This window comes from Canis lupus, chromosome 34, assembly GCF_003254725.2.
Source record: "Canis lupus dingo isolate Sandy chromosome 34, ASM325472v2, whole genome shotgun sequence".
In the NCBI taxonomy this organism is placed as follows: domain Eukaryota; kingdom Metazoa; phylum Chordata; class Mammalia; order Carnivora; family Canidae; genus Canis; species Canis lupus.
The window spans coordinates 21,226,020-21,247,415 of NC_064276.1; the positions used below are offsets into that span (position 1 = coordinate 21,226,020).

At 41.6% G+C, this 21,396-nt stretch overlaps 1 long non-coding RNA gene across 1 annotated transcript; it reads left to right on the top strand.

Annotated features, from left to right (window-relative positions):
- Positions 1 to 1,867: 1,867 nt before the first annotated feature.
- On the top strand, positions 1,868 to 18,243 carry LOC125754297 (uncharacterized). The gene is made up of 3 exons (XR_007408138.1): positions 1,868 to 1,951; positions 17,340 to 17,409; positions 17,884 to 18,243. It is a non-coding gene; the product is annotated as an uncharacterized LOC125754297 (long non-coding RNA).
- The last annotated feature ends 3,153 nt before the right edge of the window (positions 18,244 to 21,396 follow it).

Consider the following 21,396-nt stretch of genomic DNA (forward strand, 5'->3'; position numbering starts at 1 on the left):
GTAATGTGGTAACTACTGAAATTGTGCCAAAAAAAAAAAAATGATTAAAGCTGGATGAAACCTTACAGAGGACTCTACCCTTTACAACCCAGATGGTAAAACAAGATGTAGAAAGAAAAACTTAAAAAAAAAAAAAAAAAAAAAAAAAAAAACTTCCCCACAGGTGCATAGGCAGTTAGTGGAGGAGCCTGACTTGAAATCTGGGTCATCTAATCCTCAGTCCGAAGCTCTCACCACTCTCCAACACAACATTCCTACAATGGCATGAGAAAGGATGAGGAGGTGAGGGACTCTAAGGTGCCTTTGGGAACCACTGCCCAAATCTCAGTAAAATTAAAGAGCCTCCTAACTCAACCTCTGTCCCATTCCACTATATCCTTGAGGCTGAGAAATGGGGCATTCAGATCCTTTCCTCCCTCTGAGCCTTCATTCTGTTTACACATGGGTAGACCAGATGTTAGAAAAACAAGACAAACATTTGCAGCTGTTATGGGGGGAGGGGGGCTGGGCGGAGCCCATGAGGTTCCCAGGTTTTGATCTAACACATCAGAGCACATTTGATTTTTATTGCAGGCTTAGAGTTTACTACCTTCAGCTCCTTCCTCAAAGCCTGGAGTTTGCCGCTTCATGTTGAAGCCTATACCAAGAGATGCCAAGGGTTTCTGGAGCTATTTTCAGCCCATTACCACAGCAATCCAGGTGACCAAGGCAGCTACTGCTCCACTACAACTTCAGGGGCCCCCTTCTCTCCATCCTCTGGATTCCTTGATGCGAGGTTGGTGTTTCTCCCTAGCAGGCAGATGCCAGGAAGGGCACTATGTGAGAGGCAGCGCATTCTAGTGAGCAGAATGTGGGCTTTGCGATTATGTAAGACCCAGTTTTGATCCTGACCCAGCCATTCACTGGCCACGTGATTTCGAGTTAGTTGCTTAACTCTGAGTCTTATTATGCCTGCTTTTTCTTAAAACACGGATACTTATTTTTCAAAGTGAAAGGATTTAATGACACAATGTATTTGGACTTTACCAATGTGTGTGCAGGAGTGTCCAACAAACTGTAGCTGTTACTATTATTTCCTGATCGGTTTTTCATCTTCTTGGAACTTATATGAATGATGTAGCTACTAGTTGGTGAGGATCTAGGGGAGAACATTAGGAGTCTTGCCTTTATGCTGTTTCCTGAGGGCTCAAAAAAATGTGATGACATTGGTATTATAAGTAATAATCTATTGTATCTATATGTGTTTAAAGCTTTTTCAAAGCATGTTTATTCCAATTTACTGTGAACAAATTTTAAATCTATATCAAAGATAAAATGATTTCATAACATTTATATACCACTACGCAGATCCTACCATTAACATTTTACTGAACTTGTTTTGTCATTTGTCTATCCATTTATCCATTCCTTCATCCATCCACTAATCCACATTTTAATGTATTTCAGAGTACTGTGCAGACCTCAATACATTCCCCTTAAATTCTTCAGCATGAATATCATTAGCTAGAGTTCAATATTTGTTTGCTGTTTTTCTTTCTTTTTTTTTTTAAGATTTTATTTATTTATTCATGAGAAACAGAGAGACAGAGAGGTAGAGACACAGGCAGAGGGAGAAGCAGGCTCCATGCAGGGAGCCCAACGCGGACTTGATCCCGGATCTCCAGGATTAGGCCCCAAGTGGAAGGCGGCGCTAAACCGCTGAGCCACCCAGCTGCCCTGTTTGCTGTTTTTCTTTTCATATATATTTATATACAATGAAATGCAGTCACCAAGATTTGACAAGTGCATACCTCTGTGAATCCCAAGCCCCTATGAGGATATATAACACATTAACATCACCCTGTGAATTTCTGTCCCGTCTCCTCCCAGGCAACCAGGATATTCTGGTTCTTTTTTCCATCATGGATTCGATTTGGCCGGTTCTGGAACCTCATATAAATGGAATAACATGGTATGTACTTGTCTGTATAAGTCTTTTTTTCACTCAACATACTATTTTTGATACTCATTCTTGTTACCGTATGTATTGGCAGTTTGTTCATTTCCACTAGACTGCTATCTTTAGTGAGTGGTTTTACATACCTCCTTGAGATTGCTGAGTTGGTAAAAACAAAGAGCTTATGTGTGTATACAAAAAGAAAAAAATCTGGAAAGATAATCACCGAAATGTGTATAGCCTTTACCTCCGAGATAAGCAACTGGGGCAAAAGGAGGAAATAGGGAATTTTGCTCTTGAACGTATATACTTTTATAGCAATTGAATTTCTATACATATATAGAGATTTTAAAATATAGAGAACACAGAAAAGTATTTTAAGAACAACAATTTAACTAAGCTCCTTGTGGTATGGGAAGAGGTCTGAGGGTCCCGGGGTGCTGGAGCCAAGGAGCCTCCAGAGCTCCTCCAGCCAGAGCTTTCTCCATGCTTCTGAATAGACAGAGCCTGGACAGTAAGTGGAGATGACAACTCTTCATGAGAAGGTTACTCAGCAAAAAGATGCACCCCAGGCACAAAATATGGGTTTGAGAGGGGAAAAGTTCTAAAGAAAGGCATTCTAAAAGAACACTAACAGAATAGCCCGGCCAGTAGTCCTAGAATCCTATAGCCATAAACCCATAAGGTTTCAAAGGACGTTATTGTGACTCCTTTATTTTGAAAAGTGCAAAATCAGGTTCTACTTAAGCAAATTATGGGTGATCTCACTTAGCAGATCTTAAAGATCATCGAAGCTCCTTGGGGGCTGGTCCATTTCTGTTTCCTGTCAAGGGTGCATGTACTTATGTGCTATTTATTGGAAAGGTGAATCTAATCCTAGACCCCATTTTACAGATATGGAAACTGAGACATGAACTGACACTTGTTCAGAAGAATACATATCTTCCCCAGAGGATAATAGTCAATAGTCAATGTTGACCAGTCTCCACTGAGGCACCGCAATCAATAGGAGATAGATTGGAATTACATTTGAGGGCTCAAGGTTAAATATAAGGAAGACTTTCTTGGAAGAGAGGGTTGTGAAACTTCTGTTTCTTAGAAATATTTAAGAATGCAACACAGTCTTGCATGTTGAAAGACTTTAAATGTGGCACTACTTGCTAGGCTAGATTTCTTGTTTCCTCACAGTTGAGGGGGTGTGGGGGTGGGGGGAAACCCAAGATTTTGGTTCCTTCTTGCAAGTCTGACCCCTAGTGGTCACCATCTCTGGGTTGGGTCCAAGAGGAAAAAAGCCAAGAAAATGAGGACTACCAGAATTTGTTTTTAAAATTGGAAGTGAACCTTAAAATTTCCTAGTTGAATGATCTAATTTCACAAACAAGAAATCTTAGACCAAATGAATAGAAATGATTTCTTAACATCAGTGACTTTGTAGTAAAACTTGAATTAGAACCAGCTTTTGCTAACATTGTAGGTTCAAATTCCAATTCCTACATCTCCCAGTCTTTGACCTTCAGTGAATCTGGAAGCTGAAATCTGGCTAGATATTTAGCCTCCAAGTATCCTCATGGTCCTGTTCACTGGCCACTTAAAAGAAATTATTTTTCTTAAGCCAATAGATCATAAAAATAATCTGTTTGAGCACTGTGTCATGGACACAGATGACTTGAGACCAACTGCTGTCATCTCTGAGCCTCAGTTTATTAAAATGGAGTAACCATGTGATCTATAAGGGCTTACCCAGCTCAGCTATTTAAAGTTTCAAGCATACATTGTATCTTGGCTGAGAATTCTTAGCAAAGTGATGAAACTATTACCATTAATAAAATACTCCTCCCTTTTAAGATGAGGATCCCTAATCTAGGATGGACAGACTCCTACAGGATCCAGCTTCAAGAGAAGATCATGAACTTTCTGAAGTTGCGTGGGGTTGCCAATGCATCTGTGCATTTTCTTGAAGTGAAACCTCTTTAGATTTCATCAGAAGGGTCTAGGACGACCTCAAAAGGTGTAAAAATCACTGAGTTAAAATGGTTGAATGAGGTTTCCAAGAAAGTGAAAGACCCCCATCTCTGATCCTTAGCTCTAATGCCACAGAGCTAGACTGGTGACTCTTCAGCCCCTTGATGACATCAAGACAGCAGTTTATATAACTCATGGCTTCTGAAAAATTCAGTTCACATTCTCTCCTCTTCCAGGTTGAGGAACATCTGGTTATTAAGTACATGTAACTCCCCCCTAACTGACAGAAGCCCTTCATTCCTTATGTAAAGGTTCTGACTGATGCCCCTAGCACACTAAATATTTGTGGATACCAGGCTGCTCTCCAGTGTCCTTATGTCCATAATCTCCTGCCAATTGAGCTACATGCTTATCAAAGGCTGGTTGATTCCCCTCCCCCCCCAACCTGTTTATGCCAGTTGTAGTATTTAATATAATTATATAATTTAAATATTATGCAAGCGGATCAAGTATGAGTGTGAACCTAAAGAGATTTATTTCAATGAAAACGAAATTAATTGCTTTGGAAAGGCTCAACCGGAATGAGTTATTGAAACATACTCTAAAATTTGTTTGTGGGTGAGGCAACTCTAAAAGAAGGACAGAAATTTAAAATCTGGAAGAGTTCTGCAAGTTTTAAAATCTTCCTTTATTAAAGCAGCAAAATGAAACACCCGTAATGGGAAATAATGGAGGAAATAGGAATTGGGACTTGCATGCTTGAAGATGAAACTTTGCCTGTAGAGTGGCAAATGAGTGTCTTAAGTTAAAATATATGCATTCATATGAATCCCAGGTTTAGCCCACTTTTCTGATTAGTTGACACTGGTGACTGTGTTTCTTTAGTATTAAGATTAAAATATCAAAATGAGATCCAAGAGAACTGGTTTACTGTGTCTCCCAAGTGTTACTCCATTGAGGTTTTGATCTTTTAGAAATTCCCTTAAGATCTCTTTTTATTCCTATAAGTCAGTTTCTTGTAGGCACTTCTCACAGACCTCTTTCCCCTTGACAGTTAGTAAGCTTTGCCTTGGAATCAGGCGCCAAAAATTCAGCATTCGAAACCTCTATTAAATTAATGTTTGTTCACCTTAGCAAACTAGTCACATTCACTCAAAATCTGGAACCAGATGCACTGTTCAATGTCTTAAGATTTCAACAGTGCAGGGCCATTTGTGGTCAACCATCAATATTACACTCTCCCTTTTCAGAGAGTATGAGCCACAAACATGGACCTGCCCTTTGCCTTAGCTTTGCCTTCTGGGGAATGCATGCTCTAGAAACAGTGTGACTGATCAAAAAAAAAAAAAAAAAAAAAGTGAATGGTGCAAAGATATTTATTGCAGCATTATGTAACAGTAAATCCACCCAAAACTACTTAAAGTTCAGCAACAGGGTCATGAGTTAACCTGGTATTTCTTGCTGGTTGTTTATGTAGTCATGAGAAGGACAATTATGAAAAATTTTAGCAATAATTATTGGCAAAATGTTTATGATAGTAAATTAAGTGAAGAGAGAAAAAGTGCAAAATGAAACTAACCCCATGATTATAAACGTAATAAATGTATATATGAAATCAGTAAGCTGGGGGAGAGTTGGGGTTTTTATCTTTTGCCAATTTTTCACTTACAGTTCTTTCAGTGATTAGAAAATCCCACATTATGCAACGATTCACCAGTTTTTCAACCTTGGTATCTCAAGAGGCCTTGTGATGTCTGAGGTTTGACATACAGTTGCCCAGAACCACAGAATTACCCCCCAGAGGAGAGAGGATTAGGCAAGAGCGCACTCAATTATACATGGACTAGGTTGGAATGTGCCTTTGAGGTCATAGCGGTCCCATCCCCTCAATCTACAAATCAGACTTATCATCGCATTTACCAGCAGTTTGCCCTGAAAAAGTCACTTATGCACCATACCTCAGTTTTGTCCTCTGCAAAACGCAATGATAAACATATGTATGTCCATGGGTTGTCATGAGGTTTAAATGATAAAAATCCAGGGCGTGACACAAGAAAGCTCTCAATAAACGTTTGTTATTAATATCACCAGAGTTAGTGGTGGAGCCAGGGCTCAAATTCAGGCTTCCCGACTTCCTCACTAGGGCTATTTCTATCATACCACATCATAGAACTTTCATCTTAATCCAGGCTGGAATCCCTTGCTGTGCTGAGTACTGGGCAAGAAAAAGGCTTTTCTGATAATATGAGGGATACTATGCCTTTATGTAACTCTTGCCTATCAGGCAACCAGCAGCATACACTGTAGTCAGGACTATGGATGAAAACTGTCAGGGATATTAGAAGATGACAGTCCCTGCCAAAATGAGACTATGCCTTTAATAAGACAGAGCTGAGTTCAAGTCTATAACCACCTATGTCTCCCTTGACTTCTTGATCTGTACTTGCTTTTAGGCAAGAGGGGGATTAACAGAAACAATCCTTCCTGTGAATATGTGATATAAGTTGCTGTATATGAAAAAGCTTTGTAAAATATAAAGTGGAATATAGTGCAAAGTGGTGATTTTGTTTTCTAAAATTATTTTTATTTTCAAAACTTAAGAACACTTACATGTGTTCTGTGTGCCAGGCATTATTCCAAGGATTTTACAAGAATTAATTGAATGGACTCTCTGCAGCAGTCCTATAAAGTAGGTTCTGCTAGTATCTTGGCTTTACTCAGGGGGGCCCAAGGGGTTTAAGGAACTCACCCCATATCACAGAGGCAGTAAGTGGTGGTGTGGTGGTTTGAACCTAGGACTTGGTATTTTGGTCACAGAGTCCACGCACAGCTCTGATGCTGCTTGGTTATCACCGAAAGTGCCTTGACCTAAAAATGAAGAAACTTGGGTTCTGGGATTGGTTCTCCTTTTTCATCTGGTTTCATTCAATATAGTCCAGTCCAAAGCAATACAATCCAATGCAAACCCTTCCCATCCAATCCCATCCTGTTCAGCTTAATTCAATTCAACTCAAGGAATACTCTTCTGGGGACGGGACACCTAGGTAGTTCAGTCGGTTGAGTATCTGACTCTTGATTTCAGGTCAGATCATGATCTCAGAGTGGTGAGATCAAGCCCCACATTGAGCTTCATGCTGGGCATGGAGCCTGCTTAAGATTCTTTCTCTTTCCCTCTCTCTCTGCCTCTGCCCCTCCCTAACCTGCCGTCCTAGCGCCCATGTTCTCTCTCTCTCTCTCTTAAAAAAAAAAAAAAAGTAAATGGTCTTCTGAATGTTTAGTTTGTGCTGGTAATCACTGCACTAAGAGCTAACCAGGGGAGAAGGACCAAAGAAACCTGGGTTTTGATGGCAAAGGGTAAGTCAAATATAAAAAAATGATGATAAAATTCGGAGTGAATAAGGCAGTCTCAGGAAAGACTGTCAAATCTGCAACTGTGAGGTCAAAATAAAAGTATCTCCTGTTAGAACACCTGGGTGGCTCAGCGGTTGAGCATCTGCCTTTGGCTCAGGGCATGATCCCGGGTCCGGAGATCGAGTCCTGCATTGGGTTTCCTGCATGGAGCCTGCTTATGTTTCTGCCTCTCTCTGTGTCTTATGAATAAATAAATGAGATTTTTTAAAAAAGTATCTCCTGTCTACTGTTCATTGAATAAAAAGTGGCCCAGCCAGTAGGGTAGATAAAGGTCTTTTGGAATCACAGAGTCTGGGGTGGGGAAGAGTTGAAAAAGAGATACTTTAGACCCCTGAAAAGTAAGTGGTCTTCAGCTAGGTGTATATCTTCAACACTGGGGCCATTGCCTTCTATCTGGTTCCAGACATGTGGCCAGCAGCCTTTGGCAGCCATTTTAAGCTAAGGTGAGTCATCCCAGTGGCTTGGTGTGTATGATTCCTTGTTCTGCTTCTCTCTCTAAGAATTCCAAGGGAAACCTGCATATTACTGGACTCGCTATATTTTGACCATTAAAATAGTCTTTATAAAGCCACTGGTGTACTGTCTAGCCCACAGTTGGTACTCATACGGTGACAAATATTGCCATCATTATCCTAGATCTTTGTAATGTGACCACTTTTCTGTAGCTCCCTCTGAGAAAGAGTTGGAATGGCCTCACAGGCCTGACTCTGGATGACAATCATGTGTCTCTTTTAGAGAGTTCTATTTTTCTGTTCTAAAATGAAAAGTGGGACAAACCAGGTTAAGCATCACAGATCATGCTCCTACTTGTCCCGTGGTCACACTGCACAGAATATGAGTATTCCCCATGGGTAAACTGTTCCCTTACACAACACTTTTGACGTTACACAATTAAAACGGCTTACATATTAAGATTTGAGGCAATGTGAAAGTACCTCATAATTAACTGCTGTCTATTTAACCAGACAGCTCTAGCAAGTTAATTTGATGTCTGTTATGAGACTTAATAATTGTCAGTGATTTTTAAAAACAATTTACTGGTGTAATCATTAACTACCCCTAGATTATCTTGTCAAATTGATAATTAAATGCCTCAAAAATTCATTACAGAGTCAGTATATTAATAGGAATATAATTAAGTAATGTTTGCTTATGTAATCTAGAGTTTATTACCTGCACACTTATTTATCTTTTCTATACTTATTAAATCTTTCTAGGGGCCTTTTCAGAATCAATGGAAAAACCAAGAGTCAATAAATGTCTTATTAGATCCAAATGAGCCACTTAATTGAGAGACCATGAAATAAATATGGATTCACCATGTCTGTGGAGAGGGAGGAGAGAATATTCCTGTTTCACAGTAGGATTATCAGTTGGGGCAAGAGAACCCCATTGCTCCCTTCTTTTATTTCTTCCTGTGTCCTTTCTTTGTCTCCCTCCCACCTTCCCTTTCTTCTTTCTTCCCTCTCTCTCTATTCTTTTTTTTCCTTTCCTTTCTTCTATCCAACATGCAAATGCCAACTATGTGCCAGTCATTGTGTAAGACACCAAAACTATATGAGGTCTCATTTGAGTCTGATGTAGCAAAGAAAAAAGACATAAATAATTGTGATGCACTGTGTTTAATGCTACCCTAGAGATGTGTACAAAGTGCTAAGGGGGCACAGAGGACTAAACAACTAACTCTACTGGTAGTCAGGGGAGATTTCCCAGAGGAGGTGACATTTGAGCTTGCCAGAAATCAGGATGTAGGAATTCTCGAGGGAGAAACAGTACAAGAGAGGCATTCTAGACAGGTACGAGCAAAGATATAGGGCCAGGGAGGAACATGGGCCACTCAGGCGCTAGATGGAAAGGGATGAATTTTAAACTGTGAAGTATCATGATTGGAGCTGTGATTTTCAAAGGATGACTGGAGGATTGTGTTGGGGTGACCATAGCTCTCAATTATACTGTCATCATGTCCAAGTCTTGCCTTGATATCCTTGAGTCTTCGGGATATGCATTCAAATTGCAGCCTGGTTGGCTTGTCTCTTCCACAGCCTTTAGTCCTGGTGATGATCATCATATGCCCAGGATCTTACAGGTTGCATGGGATTCTACTCTGTTGTCACTGTACAGATATTCATACGTTTCAGATTACATATCCACAGTTTGGGTTTGATAAGTAAGATCACGACATATTTTAATGCAGGCCTTCCCAAAACAGGAATCCATAGTTCAGTTTGCTTATTCCCAGAAGCTCTGCAACACACCCAAAATCAAGGATGGTTGATTGTATGAACAACTCTGGATGAAATTCAGAAGGGAAGAGGCCTTAAATCTAAATGAATTATTTTCAAACTTCTACATAGACATTAACCTACTTATCCCTCATAATCACTGAGAACACAAGAGTAAGTTGTAATAATTTTTGTCCTTGACCAAGTGTCAATGACTAGAAAAGTAACTGTTTGCATGTTTCCTCAGGCTATATGGTTGGGTGCCTTTTGGTGAAGAAGGAAAAGTGGGAGAGACAGAGAGAAAGTAAAAATAAAAAAAACCATATTCTGATATTTAAAAAGATATTGGTGTACTCAGCAAGTGAAAAATGTGTTCAAAAATCTCTGAAGACTCTTTTTCTTAATGCTTGGAAATCAATTTCATATCTTAAGCTCAGGGGCCCATGGAAGAATCGGCTTGGAGGTCTCTCTTTGCCTCAGGAAATAAGTATACTGCATTTCTGATACCCATATGCTCTGCATGTGCCAGGCCTCCTGAAGTGATATGTACTGTGTACTGTGACTGGCAGTGTTTTAAAATGATCACATTAGATCATGACATTAGACAAGGTCAGAGGGGATCGAAGCCAATAGCTAATTTATCCTGAAAGTATGAAATTCTCTAAACTCTGAGCCGAGAAGTGTTTAGAATTAAGTGACAAAGGACAGTCTACAAATACAAAAGAGCTTTATTTTTAAAAATAAATAAATAAATAAATAAATAAATAAATAAATAAATAAAGTGGAAAGCAGAACTTCCACATCTGCACGTTTGACCAGAGAGGTAATTCAGTTTGTCAAAGCTTCCGGGCCAAGATGCTATATGATGTTTTCTCAAGGCCAGGTATTAGTGAAGCCTGGACCCCAGTCTGATGATGTGGTTTGAAGTCCCTGGTCTGCTACTGCTAAGTGGATGACTCGGGACCAGTACCTTTCTCAGGGCCTCAGTCTCCTTGTGTGTAAAATTGTCCCAGGCCCACCCACCTCTCATCACTGTTGGGAGGATCAAATGAGATGATGAGTGTGAAATACCTTGTAAACAGGTCATAAAACCCTTCAGAAACATGGGGGGTAGTATTATGATTAGATCTAAAAGGCTATAAATATTTCAGAGGAAAATATTCAGTATTCAAAGCACTTGGTCAAAGTTAGGTACTGCCTATGAGTCCAACCCTGCCTCCAGGCGCTCATCAGCAAATTTACAGATTTCTGTTTTCTGAGAGGGGTTGTTCTTCCCAGGCACTCCCCCATGGAGGCAGACATTATCTTTGCTTCTTGACCTGTCTTGCATCCTCAGTTAGCCTGTGAGCTCTGGGAGCGTCAAGAGCCTGACGTACAGGATTTAGGGACAAGCACTTAGGCCAGTCCTTCTTCTGGCCCTCGCTTTGCCACTTACTCACTGTGTGACTTTGGGCAAATTACTGAACCTTTGCAAGTCTTAAGTTTTCTCATCTGTGACATGAAGATAATAAATATTATCTTAGGGACATTAAAAAGATTAAATGAGTCAGTACATGTCAAGGGCTTGATTTAAAACCTGGAAAGTAGAAAGTGCTCAAGGAATACTGGATATTCATTACCGTTATTGCTCTTCTTCCTCCCTTCATATCTCCAGTGCCCAGAATAATGTTTAGCATATAACAGGTATTCAGTAAATAGGTAGTGAAAGAATAAAAAAGAAAGTCCCTATCTCAGCAGATAGGGACGCTTAGATTAATGAATCCTAAAGGTCATAAAAAAATGAAAACAAATTGAGTTATGTGGGTGAGGGTTTCAAAATTTGGGTCTATTTCCACCTTTTATTTCCACTGGTGACAAGAGCATTTCTATTTACGCTGGAAATGTGTAGTATTGGCATAGCACTTCAAAGTTTACAATGATTTTTAAGATCAGTGTCTTATTGGATTCCCACACCAACACTGTAAGGAAGGTGTTATTATATTACCCACTTCACAGATAAGAACATTGAGGTTCAGGGAGGGGAAATGTCTTGCCCAACCATCACACATCTGATAAGTAGAACTGCTGAAATGAGGTCTTTTGGCTCATTGCTCTTTTCTCACTCTGGGAAGAGACCCAAGGCTATTTCACCCAGGACTGGGTTTTTGATCATAGCCATGGACAGTATGATGCAGAAGGGCCTGGTTTGTCTCTCTGAGTGCAACAACCAACTTAGGGGAGTAAGCCCCTAGATGTCTTACTCTGACCCATTAAGAATCTCTCACCTGTCAGTTTGACTAAAACCTTGTGAAGCTTATTAGTCTGGCTTGTACTTTGGTTTTAAACCCCAATTTCCTTGGCGTATGAAATGTATTTTGCCATCATTGTGCTGGGTTTTCCCCTGTGAGAGCTAAGTTGCCACAACTGGTCCCTGCTCTGAAAATGGAAACCAGAAGCCCTGGAGGTCTTTCAACCTAGGTCACTCAGGCAAAAGCAGACATAGAAGTGTAATTATACCATTACTCAACTTCATAGATCCTCCAGATTGCCTGAAGAGAAAAGCATTTCTCTTGATAAATCTGAAACCCCTGATAATTTCCTCTGAGGAATTACCAGCAGGTTGCAACACCAGCATGGCTATCTACTGCCTGACTTTTTCTCCAGTTCCCTTCTGCTATCTCTCTGCCATATTGCGTGCTTTTGACAATCTTCCCTCCAGCATTTCCTGAGACTCAAGGTTACTCTGGTTCTCCAACACCTCCATGCTGGCCTTTTCCAGTTCTTTCACAGCCTCAGTCTGGTGGGCTAACCCTGCATCCTCTGTTTTCTCTTCTTCTCTCCTCCCATCAGCTCTGGTGTCAGCTTTTAAGGGAGGCCCTCAGTGTACAAAGATGCACAAAACATGGTATCTAACTAACCTCCAGGAACTGATAGTCTGGTAGAGGGAGAAGAATGGTGAAAGCAGGCCTCTAGCTCTAGAGAAGTCTGGTGTTTTGACATGGCTGGCTGGGCTTGAATGTGGAGAGAGGACAGTGAATGGTACCAGGCAGGAAAGTCCCTGTGGGAGGAGTCTTCAGAGATATCTGAGAAGATAAATTGGTGCTCCTCGTTCAGATAAGAAAAGGAAGGCCTTCTGAGATAAGAACACAGCTTGTACAAAGGAACCAAAGAAGAAAATGAGTTTTCTTTTCCAAATCAGGAAAATGGGGTTAATAATTCTTAACTTGCAATGCTAATGTGAGCATTGGTGATAATGTACATAAATGGAACCTGGAACCAAATAGAAAATGAATGAATGACCAAAGATAAATAACAATCCCCTTCCTCCCTTTCCCTTACCAGTCCCTGTTTCCTTTTTCTTTTTTTTCCAAAAGATGGGATTGGACTAGCAGATTTTTCAAAGACTTTCTGGATCTGATATCCCAGGTGCTTTAAAATCCTCCAGGGAAGTTTAACAACAGTGACGTCCTTTCTCCTCCATACATTCTGCTACTGCTGCCAAGCCTCGGCATTCTCTCACCTCTGGACACACAAATCAGCTACTCCGAGGACCATCAATTTTACAGACAAACAAATGCTGCCTCATTAGATATACCTCACCATTGCATGGACTGCCTGGCTTTGCGTTGTTCAGCCTTACACATGGGCTTAGCTTTTCTTTTGTTCTTGATTGTAAACCTCTCGAAACAACAATGGGTCCCCTTGGGCTTAGAGCAGAAACAAAGGATGCCAGTTCTGGCTCTGGTACCTACTAGCAACCAGAGCTTGGCTAACTTAGCTAACCTCCGTTTTCTCATGGATTAAATTGGGAGCATGATAATGGCCCACTTTTGAATCTTTTCTGATATTTAAATGAGATAATGCATTTGATGGTACTTTGCAAAGTATAAAGCATTATGAAGGTAGGAATTTTATATTACATTTGTATCTGCCCCTGTATTAACCAGGACTCACTTGATTACAACTAACAGAAACCTAACACAGAGCACACTGAGTATGAAATCACAAGTTACTGGGCACATAACTGAATAATCGCAACAGGTATCAAGTAAAAAAAATCAGAACTATGCTTCTCTCCTTTTTTTAAAAAAATATTTTGCTTATTTATTTGACAGATCCAGAGAGAGAGAGAAAGAGCAGGGGAAGAGAGAGAGGGAGAAGCAGACTCCCCACTGAGCAGGGAGTCCAACTTAGGGCTCTATCCCAGCACTCCAGGATCACGGCCTGAGCTGAAGGCAGATGCTTAACTGAGTGAGCCACCCAGGTGCCTCAATGCTTCTCTTCTTTTATCAGCTGTGCTTTTCTCTGCATTGGCTCCTTTATCAGGCAACTGTCAGTATTTCTCAGCAGCTGCATGTTTATGTCCTATCAGTTGAAAAAACTTAGCCAAAAAGTGGGTCCCCCCAAACCAAGGAATTTTGACAAAAAGTCCACAATCAACTCCCAGTGGACTGATGGGGGCATGTGCCTCTCTATAATTCAGTTACTGTAGCTACAGAGGTTAGATGTGCTGATTAACCAAGCTTGGATCTACTCCATGAATGAAACTGAGAGCCATAAGGTCAGTTCCTCATAAACCACATGGTGTGAGAGGGAGGAGTGGTTCTCTAAAGGAAAAGTGGAGCACTATTGCCAGAATAGGAGAAAATGGGTGCAGAAAGGCCAAAACGACAGAGATACTCTGCAGCACCCACCATGGCAGCCTTATCAATCAAACCCAAGAGAGCTTAAGAGGGCTGATGCCCTAGGTGGTAATGCCACGCACACCCGGGAAGGTAGGTGCTATGATGAATCAAAACCCACGTCATTGGAAGCATCACAATTCATTCAACAACTGCTCTAAAGAAGACAGGTTGTGGAAAGTTCCAAAGCAGGGATATTCACAGGGCATATATTGGGCATCCAACCAATGTTAAATTGCTTTGATTTTGTTGATTTCAAATTGGCCTAGTTTTCTTAAACTGGCATCTGTGAGTATGAGGGCAAGAGGAACAGAGAAAGTCCTGAGACCATATTTTTAAACAAAGTCTTTTAAAATAAAACATTCACTCATTTGAATACCTGTCTGAAAGCAGGAGGGCCTCTGATGAGTTCACCCCAGGACACGCTCACTAGGTGCTATGGAGCCAGGCTGCTGGGAGGCCGGAAAGGGCTGAGCCCACAGCATCTCCTGCCAGCTGGGGCTGATCCCTCCTCCCACAAGTCTCCAGACAGCAAGGCCTCCTGGCCTTCGTTTCTTTTCCAATGGGTATGGTTAGGGGGCTCATCTGGGTGCTCGTGTTTGGTCCCTTGGTCCTAGCTCTGGTGGCAGCTGTCCACATTTGCAGGCAGTCACTGCACAAAACCTAGTGAGAGACTCCGGAAATGCCAGAAGTGGCTCCTAACTTTGTGCAGCTGATCCTTTGGGAAAATGGACAAAGCTAAAGGAAGAGAGGGTCTTTGACGTCTTTTTTCTCTTTCTCCCCTTCCCCACATCTACCACCATCTTGCTCCTCTTTCAACTTTTTCTGCTTTCTCTCCCTCACATTTGCCCCTTCTACTAGGATAAAATCCCCCTAAGGACAATATTTGTGTCTTAATTATGGACAAAGCCCTAGTTGGGGGGGAAGATATTAAGACAAATAAAATGCAAATCCTTTCTTTCAACTTTTATTAAAAGGAGAAGCCCCACTGACAACAAACCCAGGGTAGGAAGTGGTGACCACCCATCCCCCAAAGGCACATGTACGAATTTGGGAGTTCAGTGGCAGAAGTGATTTTGGCTGGAGATTCACAGGATGCTGAAAGAGGTTTTACTTAAGTTAGGTCTTAAAGTCACTTGTTGAACAAATACAAGTAAACCTTGGCAAATAACACAGGACATGGATAAAGACACAAGAAGGGCCCAAGCTTAATGCACCAGTGTTTAAATAGTTTGCTGATGGGCTACAGTCATTCACTCAGAGCTTGATTAATTTTAATATATTAAAACCGCCAATTAATATGGTTACAAATACATATGAGACCAAACCCAGCAAATTAAAAGTGGGAGTAGGGGCTGGCATGAGCAGACAGCTAAAAATGGAGAGAAGTGCAAGGTTGATGGCTTGATAAGCAGAGAGGAGACAGGGGATCCCTGAGTGGCTCAGCGGTTTGGCGCCCGCCTTCCGCCCAGGGCGTGATCCTGGAGACCTGGGATCGAGTCCCACATCAGGCTCCCTTCAGGGAGCCTACTTCTCCCTCTGCCTGTGTATCTGCCTCTCTCTGTGTCTCTCATGAATAAAATCTTAAAAAAGAAGAGAGGAGACAGAAAAAAGAAACCCTACCACAAATCCACAAACATGAAAAAAAATCACTGCAATCTGAATTGAGTGTGGAAATCAAGCAGTCTTTTAAATGTAGAGTCCTCTACTAGAATGTCGTGCATTAGAGTTTGAGGAAGAAAGTGACAGCCTATATTGCCCCTCCTCATCAAAAAGGCTACATTACATTTTTTTATGCTTTGTTTTAGAAAACAGACAAACACATAATTGATTTTAGCCAGTGTTCCATCCCAATTAAGTTACGATAAAATTTGTATTAAAACCTTGAATCTTTAGCATTTGGAATGCTACCTCCTAGGGAAGGACTCATTTGATTTGACTTTTAATAAATCCAAAAGTGCTGTGGGTCATTTTTTTGTCATACCCCCTACTTCCAGTCTCCTTATCATTTCTGTGCCTCCCATATTCCTAAGGTTTCTTTTCCTTCTTTCCTGACTGTGGCTTTCAGCAGCACTCCCTCCCCCAACACCGGCATACTGAGCTCTTCTGGTCCCCCTTCTGTAGCATTTCCAACACGGTGGTGAGGAGGAGGAGCTCTGAGGCAAGGCCTAGGGACTTGGGTACCGGGCTTAGCTTCCTACCAAAGAGATGGAGATTTTAGAAAGTTCACGCTTCCCCTTTGAACCTCTGCCTTCCCATTTGGAAAAAGGGGATAATAACCCTTATTCATGGAGTTGTGAAATTCAAAGACATTACTTGATGGGAGATTGGTCAACTGAATGGTGGTTCCTTTCTCAGCCTGTAACTGCTCTTATAACTACTCTTACCCCTAATTATCATTGGCATACACATCTAGCTCCCTCGTTTGATTGTGACTTATTTGAGGCTGTGTTTTTCTTGGATATTGGGTTTGCTTCTTGTTTGTTTTGGTGTCTCCTTGAAGAAACATATCTCGAAATGCTTGGCAGGTCACGTGTAATGCACAACCGTGGAGGAGGGGCAGCATCCATAGACCCACCACGTGAATAAGGGTCCTCTGAGGCTGGGTGGTGCAGGAGCTCTGAGGAAAGTACCTGGCCTGCTGTAAATACTTTAATAGTTAAGTCCTGTCCTGGGGCATAAAATACTGCTGAATACTGGATTCTGGGCCCGAATTGAGTATTTTCCCTCCATTAGCCAGTTTCAGCCCCAGCTTTCAGCCTCCATTTTATCTTTGCTTGGGCTGGACTGGCCATGCCCTTGCCAGAATTCTTCAGCCACACAGGTTTCCACCACAGGTGAAGAGTTTGGGGATATCAGGATTTCCATGTAAAAGTAAATAAAAACAAGTAATACCTTGGCAAACCTCGTGTTTAGACGTTAGTGTTTTAGTCCCAAAACATTGTAAATGAGGACATCTCAATAGTCAGGGCTGAAAGGAGGGAGAAAAAAAATCACACGCATTTCTCCTCTGCTCCCTTATTCACTCCAATCATTATGGAGATTTCATAGCATCCGTGAAATGTTCTAGCCTGATCTCTACTTACCTCTTGATGGGCTTCAGTTTTCCTCATCTGCATATTGAGACTAATCCTGTCTACTTCCTAGGGTTACTAAAGAGATGTCACATGAACACATCCAGACATGGAGCCTGTCCCCTATTATGTGCTCAGAAATGGTAGGTGAATCTGAAACCATGGTGGCAAGAAGCCCTACTCTTCCATTTTCCTGGTAATAGTATTGATTGTCGTGTAGCCTTGACATAGACTGTCTACCTCATAAAGAAACAAACCAATCTCTGTGGAACTTCTACCTATGAGACCTGTGGGCAAGGATGAAGTGTTTTCCCGTGTTCCTGGCCTCCCCACTAGTGAGGACAGGCAGCGGAGGGCCGCTGTGGTCAGAGGACTGAGGAGCCAGACAAGCCTCTGTGGTTCCACACTTATTTATTTCCTTATTTATTACTTTTGCAGCTAACATTTTTACAATCGTGTTATTTTGTGGTTTATTTGCAAAATGCATCATGAGTCAAGTTTGCTTCCAAATGTTCTCTGAGTTGGGGAGCCCGTGAGAGGTGGGGGAGGGCAGGAAGGCAGTTACAAAGACATTATAGAATTGATTTATCTTTTAATGATCTTTTCTTTGTCATTAGGCTATACGAGGCAGATGGAGAAATGGAAGCTGGGAAAGCATGATAAGCTCATGGGTAGCAGCATGAACAGACTCTGCAGCCTCAGAAATGAAATGTAAAGGGACGAGACATGGGGAAGACAACCCAGGAGAGAGACAACTAATTCCTGCTTATGGGCCCCCACGCACCCAAACTGCATCTTCTGAAAGACTTTGGGAGAGAGAAGAGGTTGGCTATAGAAGAGTGATGGATAATGAGTTATTCCAAAAGTATTAGTATTATAGAGTTTATTATAATTAGTTTTTGAAGATCTTAATAAAAACGAAAACCCAGTTTTCAGAGATTAGCTAACATGGGGCTCAAGAGACACCCTGCCAGAGCAATTTTTCCTTTTCATTCTATAGTCTTCCTCCCTCACCCCCCCCCCCCCCCGTCCCCCACCGCAGGCGATAGTAGATTCCTGAGAGGGTGCCCAGTTAGTTGCTGAAGACCATTTTGACTGTATTCAAGTTTGTTCTTGTATTATTCCATCTGGTGGCTCCCCAAACCACTTTCTTTTTTTACTCTCCTTGTAAATATTTACAGAAGAAGGTTCTTGCAGGATCCTATATTGGCGGATTGGTGCAAAGCAGAGTCTTGACGTGTTTTATTCCTTTTACGAACGATTTGGTTAAGTGGATTCCCTTCCAGCTCATTAAAAAAAGAAATCCTTTCATTTTAATAACATCATCAGAAACCAAACAGCATCAGAGGGAAAAATAAGTTTGCAATGCACAGCCTCGAGTGGCAATCTCAGAGCGGCTTCTAGCTGTTAATGGTTGGTGCAAGAACTGGCGATTGTAGTTAATGGCTGGAATGCCGCATGCATTTAAAGGCCTTCTCTCCCTGGGCAGGAAGGACAAGGGTGTGCGGTATTTTCTGGGTTGGCTGGGGGAACAAGAGATCAGATAACTGAATCAGGAGATCAAGACGTGGTTCATAAACTTCAGACACTGGCTCATCTTGCCACCCTCCCTAAGGCTCTGTCTTTGTTTGCTTTCTCTTCTCTGCCCGCCTTCTCGGACAAGTTCATCCTTGCCCACAGCTCTAACTGACGCCTTTCCACAGGTAAAATCAAACCTCTCTCTTTAGCTTTGGCTTCTTTTATGAGCCCCAGTTCAGTATTTTCAGCTCCTCTGGACATTTCTGCATGATAACCATCACTCCCCTGAACCAGTAGGACCAGAGCCAACTGCATCTCCATCTGGACCGGGTCCCACTCTAGCTCCTGGGAATGCAGCTTCCACCCCCACCCAAAGCAGCATCGTTCTCTCAGACACTTAGTTCCTAAATCTGTCACCTTCGACTACTCACTCCCTCTTCCCCAAATCTAATCAGTCACCAAGGACTGTTTTTAACATCTCATGAGACTTGCATGGATTTCTCTCTGCTTCTATCCCACCTGTCGTTATCCTAGGTTTCTTTAAGCTTTATATACATTTATCCTTATGTTCATTTCTTCAACACACTAATCGTTTAGGTGCTTCCTACGTGCCAGACAGCAAGCAGGTGCTGGGGACCCTGGAGTAGATAAGATAAAGAAGATATGTATCTGTTCTTTTAGGGGCAGAGGAATTAAAAAGAACATTAAAAAATTTTAATTGTTAAACAGAATATTCAGGAGGAAAATAGGGGAAGTCACAGTTCTGTCTTCCTTCTCTCCTGAGATCCAGTAACTTACTGTTGGCATATTTACCTAATTGTGTCATTTTCCCTCTTAAATGCTATCGATGCCCTTTGCTACTCCCTACTCATTTCAAGCCATTTATTCATCCATCAGTTATATAGACTTATGCTTCTCCTTCATGCCATGCTGATAATTGTCTTCCTCTCATGGTTCCTTCTTCTTGTGTTCCCCTCTTTTCACCTCAGTGCAGCCAGCTGTTCTTTGCTGGGCTAGCTGAAGATGCCTTCATCAATGCAGATATCAACATTTATGGCAAGATCTTTTCACTCCTAACTGAAGTGTAACAAGCTCACCAGCTTTTTTTTTTTCATCCTCTCCTTCCACCCTAAGGTATCTATTCACTTGTATCTTTAGCACTTGATACTGATTAATCTGTCTGTGAATTCTTGGTTCTGTGATACTTGCCTTGATCTAAATTTGGCATTTGTAGCACATCTTCCTTGAGTTGAAACCTCTGCTTTCCCTAACATACTGTCTTCAATTTGGCTGATCCCTCCTGGCCTTTGTCCCTCTTGCCTGGGGTAGAGACTGCTTCCTATAAGTTACTGTCCACCGAAGCTGCCAGTAACCCTGGCTCCTTGGTCAGTACTGGACAGTGCCAGACTTATAACAGACAGAACAGGTAGTTTCCATATGACAATTTATTATATGACCTGGGATAACATGGTATATTAGACAGCTGGGCAGTAGCATCCTCATGAGAAATCGCTGCTCTGTGTTCCTTCTTTCTCTCTCCAGTTTACATACGGGAAAGGGCAAAGTTGAAAGAAAAGCCTGTTGTACATGCTATAATGAATCAGAAGAGATGATAGAGATGTTAGAAATAAGATTTTAGGGAATCCCTAGGTGGCTCAGCGGTTTGGTGCCTGCCTTTGGACCAGGGCATGATCCTGGAGTCCCGGGATTGAGTCCCGCGTTGGGCTTCTTGCATGGAACCTGCTTCTCCCTCTGCCTGTGTCTCTGCCTCTCTCTCTCTCTCTCTCTCATCTATCATGAATAAATAAATAAATCTTAAAAAAAAGAAATAAGATTTTATGAACACAGGTTTCAATACTTGGTCTCCTGGATTTGCATGGATGCAATGAAAATTGGTTACCTGCTGTGATATTTTGGTCCAGTTAGCTTACGATGTTTTGATTCCCATACATCGAGTGTCCCCCTTATCTCACCTCTTTTCAAAAAAGAAGACTGGCCTTCCTGAGAGCACAGAACATCTGCTGTGGGGACGTTGTGAGTGCCAGAGTAGCCCAAGGCTGCTGAGCAACACCTGCCTGCAGCTGGGCCAGAGATGACACTGGTTTCTGAGAAAGACTTTGCACTCTCCCTGTTGGAAAGGCAGACATCACTTCGGGAAATATTCGATACAAAGTTTTTGAGACACAGAGTCCCATTCATGGTTAGAGAGATCACAGGAAGCTGATTTCCCTCTTAAATTTTAGGTCAATCCGGTAGGATGCTCTTTAATGTAACTCATAACTGATTATTTTGTTGATCACATTTCAAAACCCCTGCCCTTTAAGTAAGTTCCCAGAGTAAATTGAATGCAACTGTGGCAAGTTTGACTTAAAAAAAAAAAAGCCACATTTTTTTTTTTTTTTTTTTTTGAGATTTGAGGGAGAGGATCGCAGGAGAGGGTAAATGAAAACCTGCCCAAGGACGAAAAAATAAAAGGGGCTTGGAGGGGTAGGGATGGATAGAACAAAGAAAGACAAGAATTCTGGGTCAGAAACTCTTGCTGAATGAGTCATCCTACAGGACAAATAAAACCTCACTCATCACCCTGTCTTCCTTCTCTGTAGAGACAGAAG